Source organism: Oncorhynchus masou, chromosome 15 (genome assembly GCF_036934945.1).
Source record: "Oncorhynchus masou masou isolate Uvic2021 chromosome 15, UVic_Omas_1.1, whole genome shotgun sequence".
Taxonomy (NCBI): domain Eukaryota; kingdom Metazoa; phylum Chordata; class Actinopteri; order Salmoniformes; family Salmonidae; genus Oncorhynchus; species Oncorhynchus masou.
The window spans coordinates 43735738-43752569 of NC_088226.1; the positions used below are offsets into that span (position 1 = coordinate 43735738).

The following is a 16832-nucleotide window of genomic DNA, read 5'->3' on the forward strand; positions in this document are numbered from 1 at the left end:
GGCATCAGAACATCCAGTTGCAGGGTACTCTGTAGGTTATTCCATTCATGGGGTTCAAAGAAACTAAAAGCAGATATAACTAACTTGACTCACGTGGAGGGGCATAGAGGGAGGAACTGGTAGATAATGGCACAAATAGATTGAGGCGAGAGCTCCCATTCAAGCACTGCTGAATCTATGACCACCTCACCATTGATTTTGTCACCCAATAGTGGTCGTCAGACAGCTGATAGATTGGGAAGGATACACTTCATTACCTCTTGACTGTCTTCTCCATTTACCTCCTAAATCTCCCTATTTTTTCTCAAGCCCCTGTCAATACATGCAATATCTTTAGAGAACTAAAGCCTGTCTCTCCTCCGCTCCACATTCTCTCTTCTTCCCCTCACAGAGAGAAGAAGAGATAGATAAGTCATGGTAATGGATGGAAGAAAGAAAGAAAGAAAGAAATGGATGAAACACATGGATGAGCAAGGATTTGGCTATGGGTCACTAAATTGTGAGAGCACCATTGACCTCACAAGGCGGCCACACAAGTCATCATCTCACAGAAGATGCTTTATTGGCTTCTACAAGACATGCAGAGTCAGACATGAAAATACCCTTCTTATCTTGGCCAGGTCACAGTTGCAAATGAGAACTTGTTCTCAACTAGCCTACCTGGTTAAATAAAGGTGAAATAAAATAAAAAGGAGTGGAAGACATTGGGCAAAATAAAAATTATAAAATATTTACATCAACCATGACCATGGCAATAAGCTAAACCAAAGCGGACAGGCCACATTTTTGATCAATGGTAGTCAACAGACAACAATACAATATCCTCACGACGTTACCTATGATTGTGGAAGCTTTGTAAGCATTTTAGCTCTACAACAACCACTAGCAATGAAAGAAGAAGTTTAGACATTCCTCTTGCACTCCTGCGTGTGCACACCTTGAGAGTCTATCTCTGAGTTTGTTTCTGCTGGACCATAATGGAGAGCTTTAAAGGTTAACTCAAACTACCTAGTAGAGCAGTGCAGAGCATCAAGCCGAAAACCCTGTCTTCTGGGTAAATTTGAATTCAATCACTTTTAGATTTAAAAAGGCGGGTCAAATTTGAGCACTATTATCTCTTCAATGTTTTGTCATGCAGGTCCAAAAAGCTACTTTTTGAGCACTTCCACTATGGGCAAATATGTATGGAATGTTTTTCAAATCAAAAGGGGTGATGTCAAAAAGAGGTTCAAATTCAAATGAATATACCCTTCTATGGAAATACCAGTAGCTCCTCTGTTACATGCAGATGATCCAGTGAATCCTATTCTAAATAAACCTCTCTCTCTCTCTTTCTTTCTCACTCAACACAGTAATGGTAGAAACATTTCACAATTGTTGATCATTGATCATTTACTGGTCCCCCGTGAACCCACAACCCTTGCACCATGCTCTACCAACTGAGCCACACCTGACAGCATTGTTATATTGTCACTGGTTGTTGTTTCATTTCTCAATTAATGATTAGACACAGACACATTAACCTGTTGAAACTCCCCATCCCGGATCCGGGATCGTGACTAAAGCCTCAGGCTCATTAGCATAACGCAACGTTAACGATTTCTGAAAATCGCAAATAAAATTAAAATAATGCGTTTGCTCTCAAGCTTAGCCTTTTCTTAACAACACTGTCATCTCAGATTTTCAAAATATGCTTTTGAACCATAGAAATTGACTAATTTGTGTAAGAGTATGCAAAGCTAGCATAGCATTTTGTGTAGCATGTAGCACGCAACATTTTCACAAAAGCCAGATAACCAAATAAATAAAATCATTAACTTTGAAGAGCTTCGGATGTTTTCAATGAGGAGACTCTCAGTTACATAGCAAATGTGCAGTTTTTCAGAAAAATATTATTTGTGTAGGACAAATCGCTCCATTTTGTTCACGTTTGGCTATGAAAAAACCCTGTATACAGTTATAGCCTGAAGCTCATTAGCATAATGTAACGTTAACGATTTCTGAAAATCGCAAATAAAATGAAAATAATGCATCTGCTCTCAAGCTTAGCCTTTTCTTATCAACACTGTCATCTCAGATTTTCAAAATATGCTTTTGAACCATAGAAATTGACTAATTTGTGTAAGAGTATGCAAAGCTAGCAATGCATTTTGAATAACATGTAGCACGCAACATTTTCACAAAAACCAGATAACCAAATAAATAAAATCATTTACCTTTGAAGAGCTTCTGATGTTTTCAATGAGGAGACTCTCAGTTACACACCAAATGCGCAGTGTTTCCTGAAAGCGTCTGTGTGTAGGAGAAATCGTTCCGTTTTCTACATTGCGCCTGGCTACTGAAACGAACCGAAAATGCAGTCACCTACAACGTAAAACTTTTTCCGGATTAACTACATAATATCGACCGAAACATGGCAAACGTTGTTTGGAATCAGTCCTCAAGGTGTTTTTTCACATATCTCTTCATTGACATGCAGTTCGTGGAAGCTTGCTTTACTCTCTGTATTGTTTGGAAAAATACTGGCAGGTGACTTTTGCGCACCAATTTCGGCGCAGGACACCGGGCGGACACGTGGTAAATGTGGTCTCTTATGGTCAATCTTCCAATGATCTGCCTACAAATACGTCACAATGCTGCAGACACCTTGGGGAAACGACAGAAAGGGCAGACTCATTCCTCTTGCGTTCACAGCCATATAAGGAGATCATGACAAACAGAGCCTCAAAAATCCTTGTCATTTCCTGGATGCCATCTCATCTTGGTTTTGCCTGAAGCTCACGTTAAAGGGCACGCACAGAGAAGATCTTTGTATTTCTGGACACGTCAGAGTGTTTTCTTTCGAACAGTAGCAATTATATGCATAGTCGAGCATCTTTTTGTGACAAAATATCTTGTTTAAAACGGGAACGTTTTTCATCCAAAAATGAAATTGCGCCCTAGAGTTCCAAAAGGTTAAACTCAAATTGTGATAATATCCAGGCAAAGTCGTGACCAATAAGCACATTAAGTCCACAACCACTTGATATCAATAATAATAAACACAGCCCCAATATACATACACTATACTGTTGGTCATACAGTGTCCTCAAAATGTCCCTGGCTACCTTTACCCATGCCCTACCCACTTTGACAAAAGACCAACTGAAACTACATTGGTAAGAAAATCATGCTGTCTTTTACAAATCATTTGGAGAAGAATACAGTGGTCCGTCCCGGTGGACTTGCCTCCATTAAACAGGTCCACTAATGTAAGCGTTCTGAGCTTGAGGCGCTCTGTTCCTCTCCTGTTTCCTGTTTGTGCCGCTGAGTCTTGTTTCCCCTTAATGGATTTTCTACTTTACACACTAAGACACACATGCATGAATATTGAAAAACACAGTCATGCAAAATCACTGACACACAAAACACATTCATAATCAAAAATGTGGGCATATTCACATCACACACGCGCACACACACACAAACACAATGCACATGAGCGCACACACACTTTTGTTTTCATCACTGTGTAATGTAGTGGACATGAATTGATGAGAACCTGAGTGAGTTGTTATGCATGCTGATTGAATTGTTTGAGCAGTGTGACACTCGCTCATTACAATCCCCATCACCATGTCCTCCTGACAAAGACAGAACCACTGGAACACTCATCAATATGTGCTCCTTGGATTGTGCGACAAACAGAATTGTGTTCTCAATCAACAGGAAATATTGATGGATCTCCGTTTCTAAAGGCATGGCTCTGTTTCAGCGCTGTGTAAAGACCTTGAAGGAAGCAGTCGTAGATCAGAAGGCCTTTTCATGTCCTTGCCCAGTGTGATGTATTGTGCTGGGAAAATCACAAGCTAGCGTACTCTGGAAACAATAGGCTAGCCTCCATGGGGCAGCTCCTAGACTCATCCTGAGAGTGAGAGTCTGAAACACACACACACACATTGTGTTTGATGAAGATCCACTCTGAAAGTATTAGCTGCCTTCCTCTTGTGTTTGTTCTAAGGTCATTGCGTTTTCGTGCATTGTGTGTATTCAGTCGAGAGGAGTAGACTATACCCGGGGACTGGATTAAGGATCGGCCCCCTTTTTAATTTTTTTTTTGCCTAAAATGACATACCCAAAAATCTAACTGCCTGCAGCTCAGGCCCTGAAGCAAGGATATGCATTGTCTTGTTACCAGTTGAAAGCAAACACTTTGAAGTTTTTGGAAATGTGAATGGAATGTAGGAGAATATGACACATTCAATCTGGTAAAAGATAATACAAAGAAGAAAACAACTCTTTTTTTGGTACCATTATCTTTTAAATGAAAGAGAAAACCATAGTGTATTATTTTAAAATGTTGGCCACTAGGTGGCAGCAGTGTATGCAAAGTTTTAGACTGATCCAATGAGCTATTGCATTTCTGTTCAAAATGTTGTATCAAGACTGCCCAAATGTGCATAATTTGTTTATTAATAATGTATTCTGAACTGTGCACTCTCCTCAAACAATAGCATGGTATTATTTCACTGTAATAGCTACTGTAAATTGGACAGTGCAGTTAGATTAACAAGAGGTTATGCTTTCTGCCAATATCAGATATGTCTATGTCCTGGGAAATTTTCTTGTTACTTACAACCTCATGCTAATTGAATTAGCCTACATTAGCTCAACCGTCCCTCAGGGGACCCACCGATCCAGAATAAGTTTTAAAAAACAGTAATATAGAAATGTAATTAATCTGTTTTGCACAGAAATATAATATATTTTCCAGTCTCGTATGACTTCCGGTGTGACTTTCCACCTTACTATTCAGTCTTGGCTGTATTGAAGACTTGAAGGTGTGGGATGGTGAATTGAAACCAAATCCATCTCCAGTGTTAATATTTCATCCTTTGATTAAACGTGACTGTGTCCGTCCATCATAGCTTCAGAGAGATGGATGGATGACCAGAGGCTAGATGGATGGATAGCTATGTTTTACTGATCAATGTGTAGTTATTTTTTATTGCTTTGACATTTGACTCAACTGTGGCCGTGGATCTATGGTCATCTTGCCGTTACTGAATGATCAGTATGCACAACTGTCTAAAGGTCATGCTTTCATCCAAGTATTTTGTTTATAATCTTAACCTACAGTAACATTCAGACATCTCAACAAAATCAAAATACTTGGAGCTACTGTTGGTAATGCTCCCTTCTCATCACACCATGTGTAGCCCTTGTATACTTTGAACTACTCATGGTGTTGTTGAAACAAATACATGGCGTTTGAACTTTTTATGTAGGGAAGAGTAGAAATGGATATTGCATTCAATATGAATAGAAAAAAATTATACACGACAGTAACAGCTGTGCAAAGCATCTGTTGAGTTCTGTCTTTCCAATCACCATTCACTCCAGCTTTCAGAAACTAAATGCGTCCTCTTATCATAAATATAAAGTCTATTACTAGAGAATCTATAAAATTAATGAACTCTCGACATGGCCAAAAACTGATAAGCTTGCCAAAAATGAGAGTAGGGTTGCAAATGAAGCAGAAAAGCCTGCTGAAATCCTTCTGTGCTGAGAGACATCTTATGGTAAATTCAAAAGGTGATTAATTAAACAAAAAACAGAGCTTGATCTTCTTTTTCCATTATTTTCTCAATGAAGAAGCCTCATGTCATATTGACCCTAGTGCTGTTCAAACACGTTGTCTCAAATGTTGCAAGCCACACGCACAAACATACCCACACCCACACAAAGGCCTACAGAATGCACCTGCACACACAGTCCCTGAAACATGTTATTTCACTGCTCCCTTGGGGCACATTCAATAGATCCCACATGAGATAGTTATCCAACAGAGAATGAGAAAAATCATGTGGCTGATTCCATGTCCCTGTCTCTGGAATAATGTCTCCTCACTGGCTGTGACAAACGCTTTCTTCACTGCTCTTTCCATTTTCTGACACATAACCACACGTTTTGTTCATCAGACCTTTAACACAAGACAAATAGTAAAATGTTGCATTTGTTTAAGTGTTTTACCGAATTGGTGTGTTTTAGGTACTGGGGTAATACAACCACTTAGAGAGAGTTCTTTCCATTCTGAGAACTTTTTTCTACATACAAACATTATAATTATGTCCATATAGCTCTATAAACCAGACTGAAAGCATTTCAAGGAAGATAGGTTCAATAGAGCTTGCCAGCTTGTAGTCCTAAAACCTGGAAATGAGTTACCTCTGGTTTGTTCAGCCAATCATATGTGGAAAATGAATAAGGAAAGAATAGGGTTTTGGGATAAACACCGAAAATATTGTCTGAGATTACAGTCTTAGGAGATCTTACACATTTTGTTCTATGAGGTAATATCAGTTGGTTTACATGACCATTATGCATAATGAATGAAGCCTTTATGTACTTTATGTGCTTTTTCTGATTACATAAATGCTTCTAATTCACAGAAAGGGATGTTAGCTGATGAAGATGATCTCAAACAAAAAAAGTATAATATCCCCAATGCCTCTGTTTACCACAGACCTTATTTTCAGCATTTATCCAAAAACTCCATTAATTTTATGATGGGCTTTGTCCAACGAACCATAGCGGTGTTAGTCCCTTCAAAAAGACGCCATTACTATTGCTCTCTATACTGTATATCTCTCCTGAACACAGAATCAGAATACTTCCACCATTCCAAATATGGCCTTTCCTTTCCTAATGATAATTAGCTTTATTGACACAATCAATTAGATGAGAATGAATTGTGTGCTTGGTGTATGCTGACCTTGGCCTGACGTTTTGATAGCTGAGTAATTCTCTCTCGGAAAAGTTGAGAATTCCTGTCAAGAAGAGAGACAAGTGGAGGATGCTAACAAATGTTTTCAACACTACAGGAGCTGTGTTAATTTTGCTATATTCCTGGACAATGTGGATGGCACAGACTTTTAATGTATACACGTTTTGCTTACAAAGGACTACAGTGGCTACTCTTAGCAAACAAGTAGGAAACGTACACAAGCTATATTCAGATCCTTTACTCAGTACTTTGCTGAAGCAACTTTGGCAGTGATTATAGCCTCAGGATTTCTTGGATGTTATGCTCCAAGTTTGGCACACCTGTATTTGTGGAGTTTCTCCCATTCTTCTCTGCAGATCCTCTCAAGCTCTGTCAGGCTGGCTGGGCAGTGTCGCTGAACAGCTATGTTCAGGTCTCTCCAGAGATGTTGGATCGCGTTCAAGTCCGGGCAACTCAAGGATATTCAGAGACTTGTACCGAAGCCACTCCTGCATTGTCTTGGCTGTGTGCTTAGGGTTGTTGTCCTGTTGGACGGTGAACCTTCGCCATAGTCTGAGATCCTGAGTGCTCTGGAGTAGGTTTTTTTCAAGGATCTTTCGGTACTATGCTCCGTTGATTTTCCCTCGACCCTGACTGGTCTCTCAGTCCCTGCCACTGAAATATATCCCCGCAGCATGATGCTGCCACCACCATGCATTAAACATATTTTATTTTTATTTTTGCCACCACCATGCTTTACCTTAGGGATGGTGCCAGGTTTCCTTCAGACATGATGCTTGGCATTTAGACCAGAGAATCTTTTTTCTTATACTCTAAGAGTCCTTTAGGTGCCTTTTGCCAAACTCCAAGCGTGCTGTCATGTGCCTTTTACTGAGGAATGGCTTCAGGCTGACCAGTACCATAAAGGCCTAATTGGTGGAGTGCTGCAGAGATGGTTGTCCTTCTGGAAGGTTCTCCCATCTAAACAGAGGAAACTCTGGAGTTCTGTCAGAATGACCAATTTGGCCGGGCGACCAGCTCTAGGAAGAGACTTGGTGGTTCCATTTTAAGAATGATGGAGGCCACGGTGTTCTTGGGGACATTCAATGCTGCAAATATTTTTTGGTAACTTTCTCCAGATCTGTGCATCGACTCAATCCCGTCTTGGAGCTCTATGGACAATTAATTCAACCTCATGGCTTGGTTTTTGCTCTGATATGTACTGTCATCCTTGTGTGCCTTTCCAAATCATGTCCAATCAATTGAATTTAACGCAGGTGGACTCCAACCAAGTTGTAGAAACATCTCAAGGATGGTCAATGGAAACAGGATGCACCTGAGCTCAATTTCGAGTCTCATAGCAAAGGGTCTGAATACTTATGTAAATAAGGTATTTCTGTCTTTTGATTTTTTTTAATACATTTTCAACAATTTCTAAAAATCTGTTTTTGCTTTTTCATTATGGGTTATTATGTGTAGATTGATGAGGGAAAAAGATATTTGATCCCTTTTATAATAAGACTATAAAGTAACAACATTTGGAAAAAGGGAAGGGGTCTGAACTTTCACAATGGACTGTAGTGTATAAGAGGTCATACAATAAGTTCTTGTTGTGATTCCTATGTTGATGATGTACAGAATATTTGCTGGTCTATGGTGTGTAATGTGGAGGAACCAGATGCTGTGCTTGATACATTTGTGAAATTGCTTTTTCCAGTTACTAATAAGTATGCACCAGTGGAGGCTGGTGACTTGAAAAATTGAGGAGCTTGGGAGACCCATGGTATAGGCACGTAATGCACAGAGAAGACAAAGTGTGTTAAGAAAATCGACAAATGATTTTTACCCAAAGCATTTTATAAATACATTTATATTACAATATGATGTGGAATGGGAATGAGAGGGCTACTTACACCATGTGGGAAAGGATCACAGCAGTGATTGAATGAGGGTATGAGGCATGAGTTGAGGTGTTCAGAGGCTTGACCAGTGCAAGACAGGATTTGACTGGGAAGACAAAAAACAATAACATAACACACTACACAGTTAAATGTATTTGTCTAAGGTGTACTTAAACTTCCGACTTCAACTGTAGGCCTAACAAACAGATAAGTATCCCCATGTTCATGGTATAAATGTTTAGAAATGCATTCATTCTGTCAATTAGTATTCATTCTCCATGAATATATATTAGTAATTATATACTAGAGCAGCCCTGTTACATATAACAGTAAAAGGTATCTTTAACACTTTACTTGGCACTCAGCATCATAACATTTTATTGCATAATATGTCATAAGAGCTGAGATAAATTGTCATAATCTATCATAATATTGTGTTGGATTTTTAGCTTGAAATACTTCTATACTAGAAGTAATGATTAGATGTATAAGGAATGTATATGGTGGGGTCATTGAAGTGTGCATAAGAACTAGAGGTATGGAAGTTAGAGTCAGCAAAAAGGCAATCACTTGGTTGCGGTCAATGATAAGGTTGGATAGCCGTGGATTAGGGAGTGAGGAATGTGGGCTGCGGTCAGGTCAAATCAGATGAAGTGAGAAGGAACAGTTTTACACACATTACACACATCACTTAGCTTCCTGTCTAGTAACAGAGATGTATTGGCTGTCTAGATGTGCAAGGAATAGACCACCTAATATGAGGGTATAAATATTTGTCTTGGTGGAAACATGTCTTTTTTTTGCTGCTGTTTGACCCATTGGGTGACTAAACTTGGTTTGAGCTTTACTAGTCGTCCGTGAGTTTTACTCTGTTTTTCAGACCCTAACAATGGTTATAACACAGTCATGATCCATATATTTACACCTGTTGTGACATATATTGTGTTGTTTTATGGCTGGTTATGACACCTATATAAGTGTCAAAACTCACATTTTTTCAAATGCATTTTTTCCTGCCAAGAAGTTTCCTTTCGTTTGAGTAAAGTGACATAAAGTGTATTTTCTTAGTCCAAGTAAAGTGTCACAGGATGGACATAATGCTTCATGACAGTGTCATATAAAGTGCAATTTCTACAAGTTATTTCAAATATGATTAATATAGGATTAAATGTCAGGAATTGTAAAAAAAACTGAGTTTAAATGTATTTGGCTAAGGTGTATGTAAACTTCCGACTTCAACTGTATGCCATAAGACTGGAGAATTCAGTACCGTGTTATGGGAATACAACCATTCGTAAACCTCCTCTTTCTCTGCAGGTGAGATATACCACAGTGAGTTGACTTTTGCCAATATAATCTACAATATGTTTGAAATATTGGGTCCAACAACTCAGTTTCCTAAACCTATTTACAGTACATAAAACTACATGGTACTCATGATGGAGCGAAATCATTGACCCATAACAGCCAAGGTGTATTGGTCCAAGACCAAAGTACTTTAGGTCTCAGGTTGCAACATCACTGCACAATACTAACACAGCTTTGTTGCTACACTAAAATATTAAGACACGAGTCATAGGAAAACAGGCTGTGTCCTCTGGGTATGCAGCCAGTCTGCACAGCGAGTTGCAGCTGAGTTCAGCAGGCATCGGGTGCTCTGGAAGTTTATAGCCTCCTCTTACATATTGTATCTCCGCTACCGAGTTCCCTTGTTATTCAAACAAAGCTCATGCCCACTCCTGCTTACTTGCAGAGTTTACCTTTTTGTATTGAAGTGCAAATTCTTAAAATGGCAGTCATACCTTCAGAAATTGACTGCTACTTCCAGTTATAGAGTGATTGTATCAGTCTGATTTGCAATATTCTCTGCACCCCTCTGCTCTGGACTTCTGCAGCAATGAGGTAATGATCCACTTTAGCCTTGCAGATGAGTGCTCTTCATCCGTTAAACAGATTCGCATGACGAAGGAAGCACTCTCCAATGGAACAGCAGGAGACAATTGTTACCATGGCACATGTTATGATGTCAGAGAGACTACACTATAACAGCTGTTGTTAAATGTTTCATTCAGAAAGAGTGTTGTTAGCACGCTGTGTGGTGTTTCAGCTGCATAGAGAAAATTACTGTGTTGGATAAATTATTTCCAGCAGACTGATATGTTTTCAATGGATCATTTCGAGTAAGATCCATTGAAAACATTGTGGAGCATACTGTTACTGCTTTTGTTGTGGGAAGGAGAGTCGGACCAAAATGCGGCGTGTAGATTACGATTCATGTTTAATGACCAAACACACTAAACACAAACACTACAAAACAATAAACGTACCGAAAACCGAAACAGCCTATACTTGTGTAAATTAACATAGAACAAGGACATAAGGACAATCACCCACGACACACTCAAAGAATAGGGCTGCCTAAATATGGTTCCCAATCAGAGACAACGATCAACACCTGCCTCTGATTGAGAACCACTTCAGACAGCCATAGATTCACCTAGAACACCCCACGAAGCTACCATCCCAATACATGTGAAAAACCCCCAATACAAAACACACCACATACAAAAACCCATGCCACACCCTGGCCTGACCAAATAAATGAAGAAAACACAAAATACTAAGACCAGGGCGTGACACATACAAGAATGCCAGTGTGCTAAATGTTTCCCCAATTGAAGTGACATACTGTTCCAGTCAAAAGATTGGACACACCTACTCATTCAATATATATATATATATATATTTTACTGTTATCTACATTGTATTATAATAGTGAAGACATCAAACGATGAAATAACACATGGAATCATGTAGTACCCAAAATAAGTGATAAACTTTTTTCCGGACCTATATTTGAGATTCTTCAAAGTAGACACCTTTGCACACTGGTATTCTCTCAACCAGCTTCACCTGGAATGCTATTAAAAACGGTCTTGAAGGAGTTCCCACATATGGTGCTTGTCCATCATTCTACGATCCAACTCATCCCAAAAAATCTCAATTGGGTTGAGGTCAGGTGATTGTGGAGGCCAGGTCATCTGATGTAGCATCCCGTCACTCTCCTTATTTAATTTTGTATTTTTTCACCTTTATTTAACCAGGTAGGCTAGTTGAGAACAAGTTCTCATTTACAACTGTGACCTGGCCAAGATAAAGCATAGCAGTGTGAACAGACAACAACATAGAGTTACACATGGAGTAAACAATAAACAAGTCAATAACACAGTAGAAAAAGAGTCTATATACATTGTGTGCAAAAGGCATGAGGAGGTAGGCGAATAATTACAATTTTGCAGATTAACACTGGAGTGATAAATGATCAGATGGTCATGTGCAGATAGAGATACTGGTGTGCAAAAGAGAAGAAAAGTAAATAAATAAAAACAGTATGGGGATGAGGTAGGTAAATTGGGTGGGCTATATACCGATGGACTATGTACAGCTGCAGCGATCGGTTAGCTGCTCAGATAGCAGATGTTTAAAGTTAGTGAGGGAGATAAAAGTCTCCAACTTCAGCGATTTTGCAATTTGTTCCAGTCACAGACAGCAGAGAACTGGAAGGAAAGGTGGCCAAATCAGGAGTTGGCTTTAGGGATGATCAGTGAGATACACCTGCTGGAGCGCGTGCTACGGGTGGGTGTTTCCATCGTGACCAGTGAACTGAGATAAGGCAGAGCTTTACCTAGCATGGACTTGTAGATGACCTGGAGCCAGTGGGTCTGGCAAAGAATATGTAGCGAGGGCCAGCCGACTAGAGCATACAGGTCGCAGTGGTGGGTGGTATAAGGTGCTTTAGTAACAAAACGGATGGCACTGTGATAAACTGCATCCAGTTTGCTGAGTAGAGTATTGGAAGCTATTTTGTAGATGACATCGCCGATCGAGGATTGGTAAGATAGTCAGTTTTACTAGGGTAAGTTTGGCAGCGTGAGTGAAGGAGGCTTTGTTGCAGAATAGAAAGCCGACTCTAGATTTGATTTCAGATTGGAGATGTTTGATATGGGTCTGGAAGGAGAGTTCACAGTCTATCTAGACACCTAGGTACTTATAGAACCATCCAGGGTGGTGATGCTAGTCGGGCGTGCGAGTGCAGGAAGCGAACGGTTGAAAAGCATGCATTTGGTTTTACTAGCGTTTAAGAGCAGTTGGAGGCCACAGAAGGAGTGTTGAATGGCATTGAAGCTCGTTTGGAGGTTAGATAGCACAGTGTCCAAGGAAAAGCCAGAAGTATACAGAATGGTGTTGTCTGCGTAGAGGTGGATCAGCGAATCGCCCGCAGCAAGAGCAACATCATTGATATATAGAGAGAAAAGAGTCGGCCCGATAATTGAACCCTGTGGCACCCTCATAGAGACTGCCAGAGGAACAGACAACAAAAGGCTATTATTGGTCAAATAGCCTTTACACATCCTGTAGATGGGTGGGGTCATTGTCCTGTTGAAAAACAAATGATAGCCCCACTAAGCGCAAACCAGATGGGGTGGCGTATTGCTGCAGAATGCTGTGGTAGCCATGCTGATCAAGCGTGCCTTGAATTCTAAATAAATCACTGACAGTGTCACCAGCAAAGCACCCCCTCACCATCACCTCCTACTCCATGCTTTATGGTGAGAACCACACATGCACCTACTCTGCGTATCACAAAGACGAGGTGGTTGGAACCAAACATTTCAAATGTGGACCAAATGAAAGATTTCCACCAGTCTAATGTTCATTGCTCATGTTCCTTGGCCAAAGCAAGTCTCTTCTTCTTATTGGTGTCCTTTTATTAGTGGTTTCTTGCAGCAATTCGATCTTGAAGGTCTGATTCAAGCAGTCTCCTCTGAACAGTTGATGTTCTGTTACTTTAACCTTATTTGGGCTGCAATTTCTGAAGCTGTTAACTCTTATGAACTTATCCTCTGACAATTAGTAACTCTGGTTCTTCCTTTCCTGTGGCGGTCCTCATGAGAGACAGTTTCATCATATTGCTTGATGGTTTTGTGACTGCACTTGATGTTTTCTGGATTGACTAACCTTCATATCTTAAAATAATGATGGACTGTCATTTATCTTTGCTTATTTGAGCTGTTCTTGCCATAATATAGTCTTGGTCTTTTAACAAATAGGGCTATCTTCTGTATACCAACTCTACCTTGTCACAACACAACTGATTGGCTTAAACGCATTAAGAAGGAAAGAAATTCCACAAATTAACTTTTAACAAGGCACACCTGTTAAAATTGAAATGTACTCAAGATGGTTGAGAGAATTCCAAGAGTGTGCAAAGCTGTCATCAAGGCAAAGGGTGGCTACTTTGAAGAATCTCAATCTCTTGAATGAGTACTGGTGCTCTTCCATGCCGTTCCTAGGAGGGGTGCGTCACTTGAGTGGGTTGAGTCACTGATGTGATATTACTGTCTGGGTTGGCGCCCACCCTTGGGTTGTGCGGTTCGGAGATCTTTGTGGGCTATACTCGGCCTTGTCTCAGGATGGATGGTAAGTTGGTGGTTGAAGATATCCCTCTAGTGGTGTGGGGGCTGTGCTTTGGCAAAGTGGGTGGTGTTATATCCTGCCTGTTTGGCCCTGTCCGGGGGTATCATCGGATGGGGCCACAGTGTCTCCTGAAGTATGCTCTCTCTAACTCTCTCTTTCTCTCTTTCTTTCTCTCTCTCTGAGAACCTGAGCCCTAGGACCATGCCTCAGGACTACCTGGCATGATGCCTGCTTGCTGTCCCCAGTCCACCTGGCCGTACTGCTGCTCCAGTTTCAACTGTTCTGCCTGCGACTATGGAACACTGACATGTTCACCGCACGTGCTGCCTGTCCCAGATCTGCTGTTTTCAACTCTCTAGAGACAGCAGGAGCGGTAGACATACTCCTAATGATCGGCTATGAAAAGCCAACTGACATTTACTCCTGAGGTGCTGACATGCTGCACCCTCGACAACTACTGTGATTATTATTATTTGACCATGCTGGTCATTTATGAACATTTGAACATCTTGGCCATGTTCTGTTATAATCTTCACCTGGCACAGCCAGAAGAGGACTGGCCACCCCTCATAGCCCCTCATATTTTTTCCTAGCCACCGTGCTTCTACACCTGCATTACTTGCTGTTTGGGGTTTTAGGCTGGGTTTCTGTCCAGCACTTTGAGATATCCGCTGATGTAAGAAGAGCTATATAACTACATTTGATTTGATGAGTAGGTGTGTACAAACTATGAACTGTTACTGTATATCATTTAAAATATTTCCATGAACCATCCCTCAATGTGTCACGCCCTGACCATAGAGAGCTTTTTATTTTCTATGTTCGTTAGGCTGGGGTGTGACTACGGTGGGTCATCTAGGTGATTATATTTCTATGTTGGCCTGGTATGGTTCCCATTCAGAGGCAGCTTTTTATCGTTGTCTCTGATTAGGGATCATATTTAGGCAGCCATTTATCATTTGTGTTTTGTGGGATCTTGCTTTTGTGTAGTGCCTCTGAGTACTCCATTTCTTCACGTTTCGTTTGTTTCTTTATTGTTTTCTGGGAGTTTCATTTAAATAAACATGTGGAACTCTACGCACACTGAGCCTTGGTCCATTCATTATAACGATCGTGACACAATGACAAACTGTAATGCTAACACCATGATGTTGTGTCCTAACTGTAGACATGTGTCATATTACTCACCCCAACTGTACATAAAGCTGATGAATTCTGTGAATGTACCCTAATCATGTTTAATGGAGTTCAGTTGACGCTATACACCAATTTAGCATATTCAACAGCCCAGTCCCATCACTAGCCTATCTACAGCCTTCCCATTACTGTATTTATCTCCACGAATTGATATAGATTGAATGTTTTGAAAAGGCTGTCCTTGAAATAAAAGTGGAGAAATGTGAGAGTGGAAGTCATCTGGATAATTATATCGACAAAGTAATGGAGCTTTTTCGTTCACAGTACTAAAGAGTGAAAATATGTTAATGCAAAAAAAAAATGTGAAGTCTTTATAATTTAGAGATTCCATGTGACTGTTAATATCGTAATAATTAAATAGTTCCCTCAATATAGTTCATATTGAGGTCCCTATAGTTAAGTGTATTGAATCATCCCACAGTATCTAAGTCTCAGGTGACGTCCATTTTTTGGTCAACTGTTCCATATTCTAACTTCCTGATTAACAAGCTCACTATATTCTTAATTTCTGTGGACTGTTGACAGACAGACGAGAGTAATATGGCAGGAATTCATACGTTTTACAAATGGAAAGAGGTCACACAGTGAAAATCCCAACAATGCAATAACCAATAGCAATGTATCACTAGAAAAAAAACACAGGAAATAAGAATAATTAAATTATGAATTACGCAATAAGGTAAGTCACGAATGATGCATACTATATACAGTCCACTATCAGCTCCTTGGTCTTGCTGAAGTTGAGGTGAGAGGTTGTTGCTCCGGCACCACACTGCCTGGTCACTGACCTCTTCCCTATAGGCTCTCATTGTTACCGGTGATCAGGCCTAACACTGTTTTGTTGTCAGCGAACTTGATGATGGTGTTGGAGTCGTGCATGGCCACGCAGTTGTGGGTGAACAGGGAATACAGGAGGGAACTAAGCACACACCCCTGTGGGACCCGTGTTAAGAGTCAGCATGGCAGTGGTGATGTTGCCTACCCTCAACACCTGGGGTCAGCCCGTCAGGAAGTCCAGGATCCAGATGCAAAGGGAGGTGTTCAGACCCAGAGTCCTAAGCTTGGTGACGAGCTTGGAGGGGACACTGGTGTTGAACACTGAGCTGTAGTCAATAAACAGCATTCTCAGATAGGTATTCCTCTTATCTAGGTGAGTGAAGACAGTATGGAGAGCAATTGAAATTGTGCCATCTATGGATCTGTTGGGGCAGTATGAAAATTAGGAACCAAACATTTGTGGAGTTCATTTGAGCCATAACCAGCCTCTCAAAGCACTTCATGATCACAGAAGTGAGTGATACAGGGCAATAGTCATTGTGGCATGAACCCCTAGAGTTCTTAGGAACAGCAATGATTGTGGTTATCTTAAAACATGTGGTGATTACAAACAACGAGAGGATGAAAATTAGAGAATATGCCTGCCCGCTGTTCTGCGTATGCTTTGAAAACACGCCCTGGAATACGATGTTGTTGTTGTGCATAATATGCATTGAAATTGTCAGGTAGAGAGG

At 40.4% G+C, this 16832-nt stretch overlaps 1 long non-coding RNA gene across 2 annotated transcripts; it reads right to left on the reverse strand.

Moving 5' to 3' along the window:
* Positions 1 to 2996: 2996 nt before the first annotated feature.
* LOC135555104 (uncharacterized) lies at positions 2997 to 10544 on the reverse strand. Of its 2 annotated transcripts, XR_010457828.1 has the most exons (4): positions 10449 to 10544; positions 8659 to 8752; positions 6755 to 6809; positions 2997 to 3918 (listed from the first exon to the last, which is right to left on the reverse strand). It is a non-coding gene; the product is annotated as an uncharacterized LOC135555104 (long non-coding RNA). The 2 variants fall into 2 exon arrangements; XR_010457827.1 differs by lacking the exon at positions 6755 to 6809.
* Positions 10545 to 16832: the final 6288 nt, after the last annotated feature.